Source organism: Rhinolophus hipposideros (genome assembly GCF_964194185.1).
Source record: "Rhinolophus hipposideros genome assembly, chromosome: 3".
In the NCBI taxonomy this organism is placed as follows: Eukaryota; Metazoa; Chordata; class Mammalia; order Chiroptera; family Rhinolophidae; genus Rhinolophus; species Rhinolophus hipposideros.
In genome coordinates, this window is record NC_138049.1 from 36,924,597 (window position 1) to 36,938,364 (window position 13,768).

Consider the following 13,768-nt stretch of genomic DNA (forward strand, 5'->3'; position numbering starts at 1 on the left):
TGTGTTTGCCTATGCCAAACTTTCTTTTACATACCAAATAATATTCTCCTCTAAGGAGAAGATGTAGTATTTATTTAAGTTAGTATTCTGAATATGTAGTATAAAAAAGAGGCATAGATAACATAAACTTTGAACATATTTTCTGTAATTTAAATCTCATGAAACATTTTATGTAATCCTAGTATGCAAAATGCAACTGCTAACAAATGAACTATTAATATTAACACACAAGACTAATAATCACAAATTATACAAAATAAAACTATCCCTTGCACATAATCTTTAAAAACATCAAATGCTAAGTAATTAAATTTAAAAAACAAAACTAGTTTTAATTCATTTTGGCACAATGGGTATATATATCTTCACTTTTCAGATTTGAAATATTGTAAAAATAAGGCACATGGTAAAATTTTGTGACTTCTAAGATTTGAAATCTTGGTTTAAAGAAGTGCTTTTCCTGTCAAAAGTGTGTATCTGAGGACATTATCTACAAGTATTTAAAAATTTTCTTTAAAGTCCAACCTTAGTTCTTAATGATAACAATGATTTTCATGGGGGAAAAAGAAGAGAAAAAGTGTATTGAGGGTTAATGCCTCAAATTTTTAAATTTAAATTATGCCAAGTCAATATATAGCATTATGACATGATCTTACAAACATTTCCAGATTTATCTAGGCTTTCATGGCTTAGGCCTGAGCACAGAACCTTTTCAATTACTTTTTTTCAAAGATGGACTAATGTTTTGTTTTGTTCACACAAATTATAGAGAAAATGAAAAATCTTTCATAGAAAATCCCACATGTAGATAATTGCTTTAGCTCTTAAAATGAAACATTCTTATTTGTTATAATGCAATCTTAGCATTTCACGATTAAGGAATTCAAAGCAAATATTTATTCCTTAACATAGTTCTCTGATTTCATATTTCATGTTGAGGGTGAAAATGAGCGTTCTACCAAGCCGATCAGTCATGATGACAACAGAGCAGCCATAGCTTAACCTTTGATTCACTTAAAGGTAGTCAGTGTTATTCAGGAATAGGATGTATTACAAATGACCACATCTTCCCACATATGTTATAATCATTTTAAAAATTATATGGACTTTGAATCACTTTGTGAAAACAGAATGAAGAGCATGTAGTTGAGTGAATGTGTAGAAACGGACTTGGATTTCTGAAGTTACATAATAAAAAAGGTACACAATAGATGGATAGATTATTAAAACATTCCCTTGAATCTTTGTAGGCTACTATTGTCTTCTTTGAGTTAGAGACTGTTTTAGTTCTTTTATGGAGTTACCTGTTAACTTACACTGACACTAAATTTTTAATACTCTTTCCTTAATACTTTTAAAGGCAAAATATAAAATAGTATTTCAATGAAAAGGACAAATACTGACAGATCGATGTATCTTTCAGGTTTAGGAAATTAAATAGGTCCAAGACTTTCAAATGCCTCATTAGGGAGAATTGAGGGTTAATATCACTTAATTTGTCCTGAAGGGCTTCTGAATTTTGTCATCTAATTGTCAATGGCCTTTGTTAAAGCTTGATTAGCTGCTCCCTCATAAAAAATCGTTTTGATTCTGAAATGTTCTTCTTGTACAAATTCAGAAGCGTTGAGGCAGAGTAAGAGAAACTGCTGCATATTTATTGATCATTTAGTATTATATGAATGTATTTCTTCAATTGAAGACAACTGAATTTTAGAAAGTACCAAAAGCATTTTATTTCATTGTCATTTTACTAATGATAATGTTTGAGCATGCTTTACATGTTTGAATTACTGTGATTATCATTTTGACAATGTTTAACTTCCCATAATTTGTCCAGGAGCCTGTCAGAAACATTTTGAATCTGTATAATACCCCAAAATCGCCTCTCTTTAAAGTTCCTGGATTTTGAGCTTCCTGACAGAGTGTGTCCCTTGAGACACTCAACATTGTAATCTAATTTCATGTCTTCCGAGTGCTCACTGGGCTAAGCCCCCAGAATTCTATTACCAGAAAGATATCAGATGCAATGGGTCACTCATATTTAAAAACAATACATGGACAATAGCCAAGACATGGAAACAACCAAAATGCCCATTGGTAGATGACTGGATTAAGAAACTGTGGTACATTTATATAATGGAGTATTACGCAGCCATAAAGAAGATAGAAATCTTACCATTTGCAACAACATGGGTGGACCTAGAGAACATTATGTTAAGTGAAATAAGTCAGACAGAGAAAGACAAATACCATATGATCTCACTTATATGTGGAATCTAAAGAAAAGAATAAGTGAATGAATTAATCAGAAACAGTTTCGGAGACACAGAGGAAAAACTGAGGGTTGCTAGATGGGAGGGGTGTGGGGATAAGGGAGAACGTGAGGGGATTAGAAAGCAGTCAGTAACCACAAGACTGCCACGGGGTTACGAAAGTTAATTTGGGGAATGTAATCAATAATGTTGTAAAGATTTTGTAGGGTGTCCGATGGACACTTGTCTCATTAGGGAGACCACATCAGGGATAATGTAGATGCCAGATCACTTCACTGTACACCCGAAGCTGAAGATGAACAATAATGGATGTCAAATACAAGTTTATATATATATATATATATATATATATATATATATATATATATATATATATATATATATATATATGCTTACATGAAGCGGAGTACAGCATTAGGAATAGAGACAGTGGAAATGTAATGGCTCTGTGCGATGTCAGAGGGATAGTGGATGGGGGAGGGGGTTGACACAGTGTGAGGGATATAAATGATAAATGTCTAAGTATTACTTTGTTTTGTGCACCTGAAACTAATAAAAAAATAAAAATAAAAACAGTACATGGACATTAGTCAGGGTAGCTGCTGCTGCTTTGAATCCCATGAGAAGAATGAGAGAGTAGCAACCTGGAAAATCCTCAGTCCTCCATTTTCAAACCATTTGCTTCTGTCCTCAGAATCATTCTACAATTCCTGTGCAGTGACAGTTAATTTTGCATTCTGCAAAATGAAATACTAGGTTCTGATAGTTAGTGAAACATGTTTTTTTTTTACTTAAAATCCAATCTTGAACAGTGGCTGCTGTTAGTATTTTGAATGTCTGAAGGTCTTTTTCAAAACATGAAACTTAAATGCTTATATAGATTTTCTGCTGATAATTTTATTTTGATCTTTATTTCCTAAGTTGAATTTCAGATATTTTGTTGAGTCTTCTGGTTTGACAAATATTCTTCTAGAACAGATTTTATCTTATTTTTTACTTAGACATATCCAACATGCTTTTACTTTATTTGATAGGTCTTGGTTTAGGATATTTAAAAAGTATATCTTTATAATATATACTACTTAATATTATAAAACCATGTTATGGTTTCTCTTAGATGTAAGGTTAAAAGGCAAAGGCAAATGGAGGTTCATTTTGTTTATATTTAAAATTTTCTCTCTGACAAAAAAGATTGATAATGCATGGAGGAGAATTATAGTGGACTGTTTGGCCAGAGCCAACATTTCTGTAAGAAGTAGTACTTCAAGTTAATGAATACAAGACTAAAAGAAGTCCCACTGAGAAAACTCAGGCTTGATGGTATGACCCAAATGTGCCAAGCCAGTAAAATAACATAGCTATCCACATAAAGCCTGAATGTTGAAACAGGCATTATCAGTCGGTAAAACTGCCATAGCTAAAATGATTAGAAGGGATTATGGGCAGTCCAGAGAAATAAAATTAAAATGAAAGGACTATAAACATTAGACTTTAATGATGTGGTTCCAAGTATAAGCCAAAATAGTAGTCAGGCAAAATTGTGGGACTATTATGGGGAAAAATAATTTTTCTAAAATGTGTTTTTCTTAGTACAAGTCCCAGAATAATAGATATTTTCCTTTTCATGGAAACAGGCCTACCAATGGAGAATTGTTGACTTAAAAAGATACATACTGTATAATATATGAACACTATAGAGAGTGCATAATTATGGACTTTTATAATTAACACTAGAAAAACATTTGTTTTTTTCAGGTAACGGGAAAGATTTTTATAATTGGTATTTCAATGGTACAGAGGAAGGCAAAGAAGTAGAAGACTGACTCACCTAATTTTAAATTTAGTTAAGTTTGAAATGAGTCTGTTAAATATTAAGGAACTAGGTTTATGATTCCTTAAAACATATTTTACTTATACATAGAAATAGCTGTGATTTCAAGAGTATTATATTTCTGATTTTTACTGAGTATTTTTATTTTAACAGGATTCATAAAACCTGTGACTTAATAGCTAAGAGTTTCATTTGGAGTTATTTCCTTCATTATATCTTCATGCTTTCGTATGTGTGAAACAATCCAAAGTTAAAAGACAATTTGTTGTACAATGGAAAGCTTGGTGAGAATGAACTCTGCTAGGATTTTAGTGACTCAGATTCCAACCAGGTATCTGTCACTAACTGTGCAATCTTGAGAAGTCTTTGGCCTTCTACACCTCCATTTATTCATTTAAAAGTGTTTTATTGGATCTCTAAGGTCTCTTTTTGTTTGAAACTTCTATTGAAATTTCTCATTATTTAGAATTGCTGACAGTTAGTATAAATATAAAAGTCTGAGTATTGCATAAGAAAAAGATTTTTAATTATTTAGAAGGTAGTAAGAGAAATTCTGAATATTTGTTTGGGCTTGTCTTGCAAATTAGAAGATAGTTTTCAATAATGCTTCATTACTTTGCCTGCTTTTAGCTCTATGCTCCTAATTGGGTTTAACAGAAGAAAAGAATTATTTATAAATTGAGCCATCTTTATTTTTTTCTTTAAGAAAGATAATAAGAACATTAAACAATGCATGACTTATGAGTTAAAAAAAAAAAACAAAAAAAACAGGTGTCTCTCTCAAAAAGATCAGGATTATTTAACTATCATTTGTACTCTCCAGAAATATGAAGTTGGACAATTAAGATCGTGAACTTGTTGAAATGATGTTGCTAACTTTTTTTGATGTCAGAGGGATTATTCATTATGAATTTGTACCAATTGGACAAATAGTTAACCAAGTTTACTACTTGGAAGTGCTGAAAAGGCTGTGTGAAAAAGGTAGACGACCTAAACTTTTTGCTAACAATTCCTGGCTCTTGCATCACGACAATGCACCAGCTCACACGGCACTTTCTGTGAGGGAGTTTTTAGCCAGTAAACAAATAACTGTATTGGAACACCCTCCCTACTCACCTGATCTGGCTCCCAATGATTTCTTTCTTTACCCAAAGATACAGGAAATGTTGAAAGGAAGACATTTTGATGACATTCAATACATCAAGGGTAATACAGTGACAGCTCTGATGGCCATTCCAGAGAAAGAGTTCCAAAATTGCTTTGAAGGGTGAACTAGGCGCTGACATCAGTGCATAGCTTCCCCAGGGGAGTGCTTCGAAGGTGAACATAATGATATTCAGCAATGAGGTACGTAGCTCTAGGATCAGTTTGCAAACTTAATTGTCAGATCTCATATATCATAAGGAATTCTAGGTAAACAGTGTCAAAAGAGTTTAGGGTTAGACATGAAAATTGAAGAAAGTGTTAAGTTCTGATGGATCAGAAACTTAAATTCCAGTGCAAAATATGGGCCCAAGTGTTCCCTTTTGCTTGGGTGGAAAAAAGGCTTCTTTATCTTTATTAAATATTAGGTGTAATAAGTTTGGAGGACTTAAAAAGACTATAATTTTGTTTTAAACTGTGTCAAGGAATGAGACAAAGAAACTTGAAAATCTGAGTTTGACTTCTATGGGAAATAGGCCTGGTTCTGAAAGCCAAATTGGACTCAACAAGAAAAATTAAGTATACATTTTCCTCCTGATTTATAGATTACTAAAATGTAAAAGTACTATGCCAGTTGCTAGAAATAAAACACTAAGCAAGAAAAGATTTCAAGTTTCATACATTTTGAAACTGATATTCCAATTGATCAAATTTCTCAATATATAAACGAGGCTATTTAGAATGAAAACTGAGTGAATTCTTACAAAATAATAGGTAAAGCATGTCTAAAAATGTGAGTGTGATTGAGACTAAAGAAAAAGACAAAAGCACATTAGAATATGAAACCTCAAAGAAGTCAAGCCACATTAGAAAGAAAAAAATTTTCCAAGCCATAATATGATATTCAAGAGGAAAGTTTCAGAAGTGATGAATCAAAAAATGACTAGTAGATTTTTCTGCAGTTTTTTTTTTCAGTTAAGTATAAAGACAATTACCCATGTGGCTGCTAGAATATTCTTATAAGTACATTTTCCAGTGTTCTAAAACTGCCACCTTTACTTGCAGCTAATAAAATTGTGATTTAGAGAAAGGCCCAATTCTTAATAGTAAGAATTAGCAAATACATTGAAATAAAGCAGTCTTAACACCTCCAATATCGATGGCTTTGTTTTTAGTATAGCTTGTTGGTTTTTTTCTTGATATTTTGAAAAATGACTGTACTTTTCAAAAGTAATCTTTTTCTGAGAAGATTAATACAAATACCTCTGGGAACATAAGTCGTGTGTTTTGTGCACTGTATACCATACTAGTATGCACTTCCTCAAGTGATATGAGCCAGGCCAGAAGGCAGTAAAGTTGAGAGATTTGTGAGAAAAGTACATGCATGAAATGAGAAATCTTTCTAACTTCATCACATTATTCTGTCTGTCAAAATACTTAATCAGCATTGTCTAATCCCTCTTAAAATTTCAAAGTGCAATAAAGAATAAAAAAAGTTTGAGTTGACAAAAGTGGAGATATTTGTCAGAGTTTCCCCCGTATTTCTCTATATTCAGGAGACACTGTATTTTCATATGAATGAATATTAATCTGTATAATTGAATATTGATCTCATTTAAATCTGCACATTCCTTGAGTAATGATACTAGATTTATTGAGTGGCACTATTGGTACCAACCTAAACATAGACACATTTGAATCCATATTACTTGATAACTTCCTCTTTAAAAGGAAATTAATTTATGGCTCATGAGAACAGTTCTACAACATACCAAAAACTTATGGGATGCTGCCAAGATAGTGCTTAGAGGGAAATATATAGCTGCAATTACCTATATCAAGAAAGAATGATCTAAAATCAATAACCCAAGCTTCAAAATAAACTAGAAAAAGAAGAGCAAACTAAACCTCAATAAAGCAGTAGGAGGGAGATAATAAAGATTAGAGCATAAATAAATAAAATAGAGAATAGAAAAACAAGAAAAAATCAACAAAAACCAAAAGTTTGTTCTTCGAAAAGATCGAGAGTGACTGACCTAGTGAGACTGACCAAGAAATAAAGAGAAATATTGCAATTGAGGTTAAAGAAATACAAAGGATTCTAAATGAATGCCAACAAATGAGATAATCTAGATGAAATGGACAAATTCCAAGAAAGACATACACTACTAAATCAAATGCAAGAAGAAATAGAAAATCTGAACAAGCCTATAGTAAGTAAAGTGTTTGAATTAGTGAAAAAAAATTATCACAAGAAAAGCACAGGCTTAAATCATTTCATTGGTGAATTCCACCAAATACTGTAAAAAAAATTAACACCAAACTTCACAAAGATTTCCAAAAATATAGAAGAGGAGGTAAGTCTGAACAACTCATTCTATGAGATGAGTATTACACACATACCAAAACCAGACAGTGAGATCACAAGAAAGAAAAAGTACAGACAAATGTCCATTATGAATATATATATGCAAAAATCCTCAAGAAAATACTAACAAACTGAATCCAGTAACATGAGAAAATGATTATACATAATGACTAAGTGGGATTAAGCCCGAGAATGCGAGGTTGGTTTAATTTACAAAAATCAATTAATGTAGTACATTGCGTTCATAAAATACAGGACACACACTACATGAGAAATATATGCAGAGGAAGAATTTAACAAAATCTAACAATGGTTTATGATATTAAACACTCAACAAATTAGAAGTTTCTTATTCTGATAAAGGCTATCTATGAAAAACTCAAAGTTAACATCACACTTAATTATAAAAGATTGAAAGCTATCCCATAAGTTCAAGAATGAGACAAGGACTTCCACTCCCACCACTTATATTAAACATTGTACTGGAGGTTCTAGACAGAGTAATTAGGCAAGAAAATAAGTCAAAGGCATCTGAAACGGAAAGATAGAAATAAAATTTTATTTGAAAATGACATGATCTTGTGTATAGAAAATGCTAAGGAATACACACACACACACACACACAAACACAATTTTTAGTGGTAATAAATTAGTACAGCAAGGTTTCAGGATACAAGATCAATATACAAAAGACAATTGTATTTCTATATACTATCACGTAAGAATCCAAAAATAAAATTTAAAACATTTCATTTACAAAAGCATCAAAAAAGAATAAAAGGTTTAGGAATAAATTTAATAAAAGAAGGTGAAGACTTCTATGTAAACTGAAAATTACAAAATATCACTGAAAGAAATTAAAGACTTAAATAACTGAAAACAAAAACAGAAAAAACAAACCCATGTGCATGAATCAGAAGACTTCATATTGTTAAAATAACAATATTTCCAAATTAATCTAAAGATTCAATATACTCCCTATCAAAATCCCAGCTTCCTTTATTGCAAAAATTGACAAGCTGATCCTAAAACTCATATGGAAATTCAAGGGATCCAGAATAGCCAAAAATAGTCTTGAAAAAAAACACGAAGTTGTGGACTCACACTTCCAATTTCAATATCTACTATAAAGTGAACAGTAATTAAAACAGTGTAGTACTGGCATAAGTATAGACTAATGAAATAGAATGAAGAGTCCAGAAATAAACACTTACATTTATAGCCAATTGCTTTTGACAAAAGATAATGAGACAACTCAATAAGAAAAGAATAGATTTCTTCAAAAAGTGTGCAGGGACAACTGGATATCCACTTGCAAAATAATGAATTTTGACTTCTATGTGAGACCACATGTAAAAACTCACTCAATATGCTTCATAGACCTAAATGTAACAGTTAAACGATAAAACTCTTAGAAGAAAACAAAGGCTTGAATATTTATGACCTTGGATTAGGCATCAGTTTTTTTTTTTAGATATGACACTAAAAGCACAGCAACAACAACAAAATAGATAAGTCTTATCGTTTTAAGACTAGTATCCAGAATTTATAAAGAAATTTTAAAACTCACCAATACAAAGAAATACAATTCAATTGAAAAATGGGAAAAGTGTTTTTATAGAAAGAAGGTACAAAAAGTATCTCCATAAAAAGTTGCTCAAAATCGTTAGTCAGTAGTTAATTGCGAATTGAACCACAATAAGATACCACTGCACATTCATTCAGATGGCTATAATTTAAAAAATGTGGAGAATAACAGGTGTTGATGGGGATGTGAGAAATTGGAATCTGCATGCATTGTTGGTGAAAATGTAAAACAGTACAGCTCATTTAGTAACAGTTTGGCAGTTACTCAAAAACTCAGTTTATCTATTTTTATGCAAGCACCCCCCTCCCTTTCTTCCTACATTCCTTGACTCCTCCTCTCTCCCTATCTCCCTTTTTCCTTTCTTCTCTCACTTCTTTCCTTTTGGATTATGTTTAATTAAATTTTAAAATTAATGTTTGCTAGCTTAGTAAAATAGAGTAGAGATTTTTATTTTTCTATAGTTCAGAGTAGTTTAATAAATATGAAGTATTTGTTCTTTAGAGATAGTATAAAATGCAGCCATAATACTTATATTCTAACGGATGCAGATAGAAATCAACCAATTAACAAATAAGTAACAATTAAGTAAACAAGCGGATATTGGATATGTGCTGTGTAGAGATTTCAAGTAGAAATGCATAATATTAGGTCGGTGCAAAAGTAATTGAGGTTTAACAGGTTAAAAAAAATTGTTGAAAAAACTGCAATTACAAATGACTAATAGTAGCTACTGACTGGGAGGCTACTTAGAGTGTCATCTGGATTTTCTCATCTTCCATGGCCTGGCAGGTGCCCTTGAGGAAGAAGAAGGCAGTGACATGGTCACCATATTCTCAAAATTCCAAATGTTTTTTCCTTTGCTTTTCTAGATATGTTTACACACACACACACACACACACACACACACACACACACACACACACACAGATTCTCTTTATGTTCTCATTTTAACATAATGTGTGTATGGGACTTGCATGGGGGGAAAAGAAAATGTGTGTTTCAGTAAGACTAATTTCTTTTTTCAGAAAAACTAAATATTTTTCCATTCTGACATTTCATTAATTTTATTTCAAGGAAAAGAAATAAATTGATTAAAAGTGGGAAAAAATGACAGTAGTGGAATTTTGTGGTAATACTATATTTCATGTCAAATGAAATCAGTAAAATATGTTACTGTAGCATAATACTTTCATCATTTTGTTGAGATTTTTGAAGATCTTTTTAAAGAAAGTTGGCCAAAAAACGAATTTATATCTTAGTTGCAGCAAGCTGATTGATATTATGAGTATTATGACAAAAATAGTTATAATTTTAGAGAGAATGAAATACATTAAGATCAAAGTAGTATTAATTTATTTTAGGTTCAAAATTTGTCTATATAGCACTAGGAAACATAAGGCAATTAAACCTAGACAAAGACAAAATCCAGGTTTGGCTTTACTCATTATATTACACAACAGTTTATTTGATATTATTTAAAACTATCTTAGATACGAAGTGCTTAGTGGGGTTTTGATTAGTAACTGGCAAACTTAAAAGGCTTGAATATTTGGTTTGGATGAAACTTGATTAGATTGAATGGCTATTTAGATTTCCCCCTCAAATCTCTTAGGGCGTCTATCCAGGTCTTCACTGTCTGCATATTTCATTATTCATCCATCACCCAAGGAAACAAGTTTCATGTTTTTAGGACTACAGTTCCTATCCAAGTATTCTTAAAGCCTGTCTTTTCAAAGATCATCAGGTCATATGACCAATTATTTTTTAGGACCTTTCACTACATCATCTTTACTTATACAGATAATTTTCTTTTCCTATTGTCAGAATCATGGGCCTTTCAAACTATATATGGAAAGCCATGAGATCATCTAGTTAATCCTAGGTATACATATTAGGAAAATGAGTTCTCTAAGCTCATATATGCATATAAACTCAGTTGTTAAGTGTAGATAGAAGTACTAGTTACAACAGAACTACATACAGTAGGGGATAAATCAGATATACTAAAAATTCATGGCCATATTAGGCTATACACATGCACACATCTCTTATTTTCTTTCTTGTTTTCACACTGAATGAGTTAATGAATAAATGTGAATTGGATCCTCTTTTAATTACAAGTCCTAAAATCCTCTTCCCTATCTCTCCCTTAATCTAGAAGCATTTTCTTCTTTTCTCCCTTTTCTTTCTTGATATTTCTTTTTCTCCTGGCCTGTTCAATATTTGCTTTCCAGTTACATGGATTTTTCACCTATATTTGCTTTCTGGGATTAAAAGTCAGAATTTCAAGAATGCCATTAATATTATATCCACATTCCTTAATAAGCCATCAGAAAGACAGAGTACAATGAATGCAAATTATGTGCTATGTGATTTTTTACATTCAAAGATGTTCTGTATAGGAATTATGTATGTTATAGAGATCTCTGATAAGCAAATACTTTCCTTTTGATTAGTTACTGATTTGGACTTTTTTCTGTGTCAGGGACTTTGTTAAGCCCTTTTCTACCATCATTTCCTTCAATCATCATAGATATATAATGAAATGCATAATCCCTCTACTTGGAACATTTTGCCTCCTGACCTTCACACAGGAGGCTTCTCCTTCTTTTTCACCTCAAACATCTTCCTCTTTGGAGAGGCTTTCCATAATATCTCATCTAAAGAAGGCCCCAGACTCTTTGTATTCACTTTTATTTACTATGTATCATATCAATGTATACAATTATTTTTCTTGTTTGCCTACTTGTTATTGTTTTCCCTTCCCCAATAACTCTAAGCCCCATGATATCATGGATCTTGTCTGTCTTTTTCATTGCTGAATTTCTGGCACCTACAATGGTGCCTAGTACAGATGGATGTTCAATAATTATCAAAGGAGTTTATGTACTTCCACTGAACCAAATCTAGTAAGGTTGATTAACGTACCCCAAATTGCAAGCCTAGTGAGGGCATAATTGGCAGGCAACCCATGTTTCCTCCATTTCAACATTGACATTCCTCATCACGACTTGTGATATTTCTCAGACTACTTTTGGATTCTACCTAAAAAAGAAAAAGAAACAAAAGCCATAGCATTCTTGTGTGTGCCAATTCTTAGTCAAACATTTTAGAAAAAAAGTTATCTCTAAGACAGCCATGCATATTTTTCAGATTCTCAGATTTATTATAGATATCTTGTAACAATTTAATTAATCATTAATGAGAAATTCATTTCTTCCCTTAGTTATAAGGAACCTCCAAGGAGTTCCTTTGGACTCTTTCATATTGTGATATGAGAGAGTGACCAGTTGTGGAAATCTTCCCTTGTTTATTCATTTAGTACTCTGTAGCCTACAAAATAAGTTATAGTAATTCACTGGTCCATACATTTTTGAACTTACAGGTTTGACATATGGTATCAGGTCTGACTATAGCATTTGAATAATTTGTGAAGTACCCATACTTTCAGTTCTTTTAAAATAATGTGTGCTTTATTATTATCAAAATATGGGAGCTGGAATTTATTGATATTATGTTTTCAACATTACTAGTGCAACCATTCTATTACCTCCAAAATTAAGATTTCAATCCTTGAAGGAGAATGATGCTGACCTTTCTTTCTCTATAATTTATCCATGAATGAGCATAAAACATTTATCATGAGAGAGAAAGAAAAAATTAAAAGTGTTGATAATTTTATTATTAACTGAAAAACAGAAAGATACATTTAATTTTTAAAGGAATTTTAAATAAATACATTAGTTTTACATTTTGCTAAGTTGTTTTTTAAAAATGAAAATTATGTCATAGAAGCAATTTTATTTTGAGAGTCAATTTGATAAGTAAACTACAGAAGTCTATTAATGTTTAGATACAGATATAAAGAAGTTAGTCACACCAATTAAGGCAGTTTTAATCTATTCACAATAATAGGGTGAAAGAAACACAGAAAACATGTAATTCCAGCTGCTCGACTACATAAATGTTTTCAATTAGGTAGAAAAAAAATTTAAATATCTAAAAACAAAGATTGTAAACAAATAATTTTTATATATATTTCTGAACACTGGTTGGTTTTAAACAAAAGTTGCATAAGGAAATATTTTGGTAAATGCTATTAGATCACTGTTTTTACATAATCTGTAGTTACTATAAGTAACTTCTGTTTAGGGAGATACAGGACGAGGGCTGCCTAGAGGAAATAGAAGGCCAAGAAGTTGAAAGAGCTTCTATTCTATCAAGACACTCATATTTCTGGAATTATAGGGCACTTGGAAAGATTTAAACGTTACGTTCAACCCTAATTGATATTGTGATTGTTCAAAATGTTATTTAAAAAAATCTACATACATTAAACTTTGTTAGATGAAGCTAATGACATATTTTTGAAAACATAAATGAAAAACATTTAGAGTATAACTTTATGATGGTGCATATTAAAACGTAGGTATATGTGACTTTCCAAATAATTTAAAATTCATTAAACCTAATTTTGCTATGGAATGTTGTTTACTTGAATATCTATTCTTTGATTTTCTAAAAAGGATTTGAGAGGTCAGTGTTACTACTTAGTGCTTGTAATT